The sequence below is a fragment of the Microtus pennsylvanicus genome, chromosome 18, assembly GCF_037038515.1.
Source record: "Microtus pennsylvanicus isolate mMicPen1 chromosome 18, mMicPen1.hap1, whole genome shotgun sequence".
Lineage (NCBI taxonomy): Eukaryota > Metazoa > Chordata > Mammalia > Rodentia > Cricetidae > Microtus > Microtus pennsylvanicus.
Window position 1 is genome coordinate 23,945,556 of NC_134596.1, and position 6,000 is coordinate 23,951,555.

Genomic DNA, 6,000 nt, shown 5'->3' on the forward strand with positions numbered 1-6,000 from the left:
CCCAGCAAGAAATAGGGCACTTGTCTAGTGTGGGCAAGACCCTTGGTTCAATCCTCAGGACCAAAAAACCAAAAGAAGTAAATAACGAACAGATGGAGATTGAGGAAATACTACTGGAGACAGAGTTGAAGTTAGTGAGCCCATAGCCAAGTAGCACCTGAGAGCTTTAGGAAAGCTGGGGTCTCATTTCTGTGTTCCTAGTGGTGTCCTGATGTCCTGAACCGGAGGTCCTGTTGAAGTGCTGAACTCAATGACAGTTTTATGGATAATTTAATAGCTCAGTGTGATCCTCATTTTAGTGTCTCGGGCACTAGTGATGGAAATGACAAACCTTTTCAGGCTGGTGTGCTACAGGGCAGGTGGGCTGCTAAGGTAATACACAGTCCTGCTAAGGACTTCCTGTGCAGGCTCGGAAGTCCTGGGTGCCATCTTCACACAGGCTGCACTAGGTTTACATTCTCTTCTCTTGGCACCCGAGCGGAAAAGACTTCCTGATGTAACAGCATATTCCTGGGGGGTTGGTCCAGATGAGCCTGGCTTGGGTCACATGCCCAGTGGGATCCTACTATTGCAAGGGCCAAGTCATATATGTTTAGCTCAGGAGGAACAATGTAGGCTCAGACAAATTGTCTGAATAGTGGAGAGACGGTCCCCCTAAACTGGTTGCAATTTCTGTCTCCACCAAAAGCTGTTTGCGTTTTTGTTTTAGTAAACTGGGCAAAGCATAAAGTAGGTACAATGTGAAGAACTGAATGGTCAGGCAAAGTAACTTGTTCAAAATCCTACAGGTGGAGACAGAGGAGGTGCACTCAGATCACTCGTGTCTGCAGCCTGACTTAGGATTTATGGCCTGGGAGGCTAAGGGAGTGTGGGATTCAGGCTACTGATGCACATGAAGGTGCTCTCCCCAGTAAAAGACAACACTTGCCTAGTGCCTTTGCTCAGAGTGTGGTGATAACCAGTGTAAGCTCCAGGTTGCCCTGGATCCTGTTTGATTCCTTGGATCCTCTTCCTTCTGCCTAGGGCCCCTTTCCATCTGCCATCACTACAGCCTCTTTTGAGAAACATCGTTCCTAAATCCCTTTCTCTGGCTTCCACAATAAAACACCACTCCCTATTCAGGACATTTTCTTGGGAGGTTTTCTGGGAAACCTGCTATACTAGTTTTATGTGACAGTGACCCAAATACCCGACCAACAGGACTTAAGAAAGATTTGGCCCACGGTTTCAAGGGATTTCAGTCTGTCATAGCATGGAGGGCACGGTGCAGTGGCACCGCCTCTGATGGATGGTACGAGCGGGAGACAGAGGCTATCCAGATGCAGAGGACCAGGAGGCAGAGAGTGCCACAGTCAGTGGCCTTTCCAGGCCCTCATCCTGGAGACTCTGCTGCTCCCAGTTCATGCCATTAATGGACAAGCACACAAAACATATACGCCTGAAGGCTGGAGAAATAGCTAAGGGGTTCGGAGTACTTGCTGCTCTTGCAGAGAATCTCACATGGTAGCTCTCAACCCTCAGTCCCAGAGAATCCATTGCCTTACTTTGGCCTCCGTGGGCACCAGGCATTCATGTGGTGTACATCCATACAGAAGACAAAATAACTCATAGTCATAAAAAGTTAAAAAAAATATGAACCTGTAGGGGACATTACATATTTAAGCAAGGGTACCTGACATGGCTGTTTTATGCTATTTATTCTTTGCATATCTTATCTTTCTGCAGAAATATAAGACATTCTCGGGGTGATTGTGGCTTTTTCATGGTCTCCATGGTAGCTAACATATTGCTAACAAGGAGTGTGTGTGTAGTTCATTCCTGTTGGGTGTGTGGATGCAGAATCTATGACACAGGATCCACGAGTGCCAAGGGCTTCATTGTTGATTTTCTTGAACTCCTGGCTTAAAATTCTAATATGTGGGGACCAATATCTTACCTTGTTTCCCTCAAACAGGAAATTAATTGCTCTGTACCAGGAATGTGGAAGATTTTCCCCAGTCGAGACTTGGGGAGATAAAGGTGTGAAATATATTGCCAGCAGATATTCATCTAGAATTGCAAGGGGACAGAAAGAACGCAGTAGAGGAGTCACTAAAATATGTTTCATAGTTTTTTGGTTCTTCTCCTCTGGGACTCTTTGCCCACTTATTTGGATGATAAAGAGGTGGTTAGGCTGCTATTAAACTTTCGCTGATGAATATTTAATTAGTAAAAGCCACCTTCAGGTCTCTCTGATGCTCTGAGCCCTAAAACAATAGGCTACTCTTAAATGCACATTGAGTGACCCAAACAAAGAAAGCACAACTCCTCGGCAGAGCCTGCAAAGCTATTCCCTATACTTGGCAACCTGGCTCTCCTATCTTATGTTGGGTAAATCTTTAAGTAGGGTATGTTTTTCTAATGACTTTTAAGTGCATTTTGTTTTTCCTTACTGAAAATGTAATGCATGCTCATTGTGGGACAGGCACAGAAATACGACGTGGAGGGTGAAATAAAAAACATGCCTGTGGGAGCATTTTCTTTTGTAGAATTCTTAACTGCTTTGACCAAGGGCTCTGTGTGCATTGATGGAGAATTGCTAATTTCATTCTCCCAGTATGTCTCTGTGTGTGCCCCTATTGAGACCTTAAAATGCTATTTTGGAACAATTGGAGAGGAACCATCACTTCGCCCACCCGTAGAAAAAGTCTTACCAATCTGTTAATGAATATGATTTAGATGAAACCAGCAGACTCAAGAAGTAGGTGTACATATGTCAAGGAAGAGGAATCCAAGCCCCGCAGGCCAGAGCTGCAGGCGACCTGATTTGCATACAGACTGTAGCTACATTTCAATTTCCAAGAGCAGATGATTCTCTAAAAACATCTATTGTTAGAGCAGCTTCCGGAATTTTTGCTATCATTTCTAGTCTCTTCCAATCAGAGTGGCTCATGGAAGACTCCTGAATTGTTGGAATGCAATATGAAGGAGAAAAAAAAAATAAGAGTTTTGCACCAGGAAGAGGTGCGGGAAGGCCAGACTTGGTGGTGACCCTTGACCTTGATGGGTGTGCTGGGGTGGAGTCTGGAGTGCGGTTAGGAATTGGGAGCTGGGGATGCGGTATGAAGGAGGGAACATTTCCTACCGACTAGTCCTTTGGCGTTGAAAATCGGCTACTTACTAACCCTGTGTGGATGTCAATCAAAATCTAGACTAACCCTTGCCAGCTCCAGCCTGGAGTGTAAATGTCACCCCCTCAGGACCATATTCTTCAAACTTACTGGGTCCAGCATAGCACCCATCTCCTAAAAGCTCAGCTCACAATTAGCCGTTAGAAACTTTGCGCGCAATTATTTAGCCAGTTATTTAAAACCGCTTTGTCGAGAAATAGTGGGCAAGTAACAAGCTGTATGTAGTTAATGTACGCATCCTAATGGCTTTGGGGCAAGTGTGCTGCTGTGGGACATGTCCTCCTCAGGGCCACATCCTAACAGCTCCTCCCAAGGTTCACTCTCGACATTCTCTTCACTACTGTTACTACTGTTATTCTTTTGTGAATTTCATCCACAATACAGTGGTTAATAACTATAAGCATTGTGAGCACTGTGAGAATATATATATATATGACCCTAGTCTATATATAGTATAATGTATAATGCAAGTATATATAATGTATAATATAATTATATATACACATACACATATAAGACTGTATTATACATAATCAGTTAGTGTTGGGACTCAGGTTCCCATGATTGCAAGGCCAACATTTTATCAACTGGACTATCACTCCAACATGAGATTTCATGTCTGTAACCATTACCTCTCCTTTTTTTTTTTTTTCAGGCCCAGGTAACACTATTCAACTCCCTCTTCTATGAATTTGAGTCGTCTAGATTTCATATAAAAGTGAAATTATGTGGCATCCGCCTGAGTCTGTCTTATTTTACTCAATGCAATGCCCTCCGGGGTTTGTATAGGTCCCTCCAGGCAGGCTCAACACACGCAGGTCATGCTAGGAACTCCTGTCATTTGCTTCTATTGCAACAACTGAAAGAAGTGTTTCAGTCTTCAGGGTTTCAGACTCGGCAATAGAAAGCAGATTAAAAACTGAGACTAAATAAATTGCTAACTGCCATGCCAACCACAATAGACGGTCTTACACTCCTCGTTGGCATTGTTCCTAAGTAATGTCTTGAACCCGTTTTATGAAAAAAAGGTGTAAGTGAATCAACCTTCCAATTATATTCCCTTATAGCTGTTATCAGCATTGTTCATTAAAATTATCCCTCTCACTGTGAAGTCACAGTCTCTTTAAACTTCTTGATCTCCTTGTATTTGACAGAGCCAGTGAATTGTGAATTAACATGAAACCAAAAGCCCCGTGGAGAGATGCTTGCCATCTGGGTGTTTGGGAGGATAGGAAGGAAGAGAGGGCACTGGCTTATAGCACTTTCCAGCTTCTACAGCATAAACATTGCCACCATGGCTGATTTCCAGCTGCCATCCCACCATCCAAGGATGTGCAGTTGTACCCATTTGGCTGTTGAGTGCTATTGTAAGCTCTCTCCTGCACAGCACTGTGTGAGTCACTGTGGTGCCAAAGACTTAGCTACTGGCCCCCGCAACCTTTCCCTATGCCATGACACCTGCTAACACTTAAGGGAGGATCACTTTCACTAGTCTGGATACCAGTTTAAAGAGCAAGAGTTCCCAGGTTTCCAGCAGTGAGCAGGGCACATGAGTGAGGGCTAAATAGTTGTTTAATGCTTTAGTGATGAGCATAACATCTGACTGACATGTCCTAACTAACATGATTGGGGGTGCATCATTTAATATCACTGACAAAGTGACTTCTATGATCATGTCTTCTTCATGACTCAATGATAACAAAAAAACTTGATTATTTCACTCTGCCACTACAAGTACAACTATGACAATAAAATGGTCTCAATGTTTTAGCATAGCACCCTGAACTCAGAAAATATGTTTACATGTCGCATTTTTCTCTTTAAAATTTATCGTTGCTTTGTGTATATGTGTGCATTTACATGCATGTGAGCATGTGTGTGCACTTGTGTGCATGATGTGTACGTACATGATGTGTGCGCGGGAGGAGATGTATAAATGCCAAGACATCCTTGTGGAGGTCAGGGAACAGCTTTGGGAGTTCACCTTAGGTGACTTCTCTCCTTCCATCTTTATATGGGTTCTGGATACTGAACTTAGGGTGCCAGGCTAATGCAGCAAGCACCTTTATCTCTTCAGATACTTCACCAGCCCCTGCATTTTTTTCTTGCTAGATTTCTTCATATCTCCTCACTATCTCACGATGCTCCTTTTGCTTTTCTGCATCCCACTTTGCCTCTACCAGAAGCTTTCATGGTAACTTGAATGTGGAAAGTTGTGGAGCCCTCTTTTGGCTTGTCTCTAACTACCTCAGTCAGACAACTCTCATTTCCAGTGTGATACTAAATACAAATGCATACATGGGCATCTGGAGAGAAAGTGAGCTGGTCACCTTCAGGTAAGGACAGGCGTGGGACCTACGAATAGGGGAATGTGGCTTTTGTCTCTCTGGGTTTGGGTTACTGCACTCAGTATATTTTCCAGTTACGTTCATTTACCTGAGAATCTCGTTATTTATTTTTTCTTTATGACAGAATAGAATTTCACTGTGTCTGGGGCATGTTGGTGTACGCCTTTAATTCCAGCATTCAGGAGGCAGAGGCAGGTGGATCTCTGGTCTACATCATGAGTTCTGGGGACAGCCAGGGCTACACAGAGAAACCTGGGCCCCAAACAAATAAATAAAACTGGACAGCGAAAATTCCACCATGTATTCATATCATGTTTTCTTTATTCACTCATATGTTAAATTAAGATGTAGGAGTTAGCCAATAGGAAGTTAGAGCTAATGTGCCAAGCAGTGATTTAATTAATTAATACAGTTTCTGTGTAGTTATTTCGGTGCTGGGAGTCCAGAACAAACAAGCAGGCCCTCCTCCAACGAATATATAT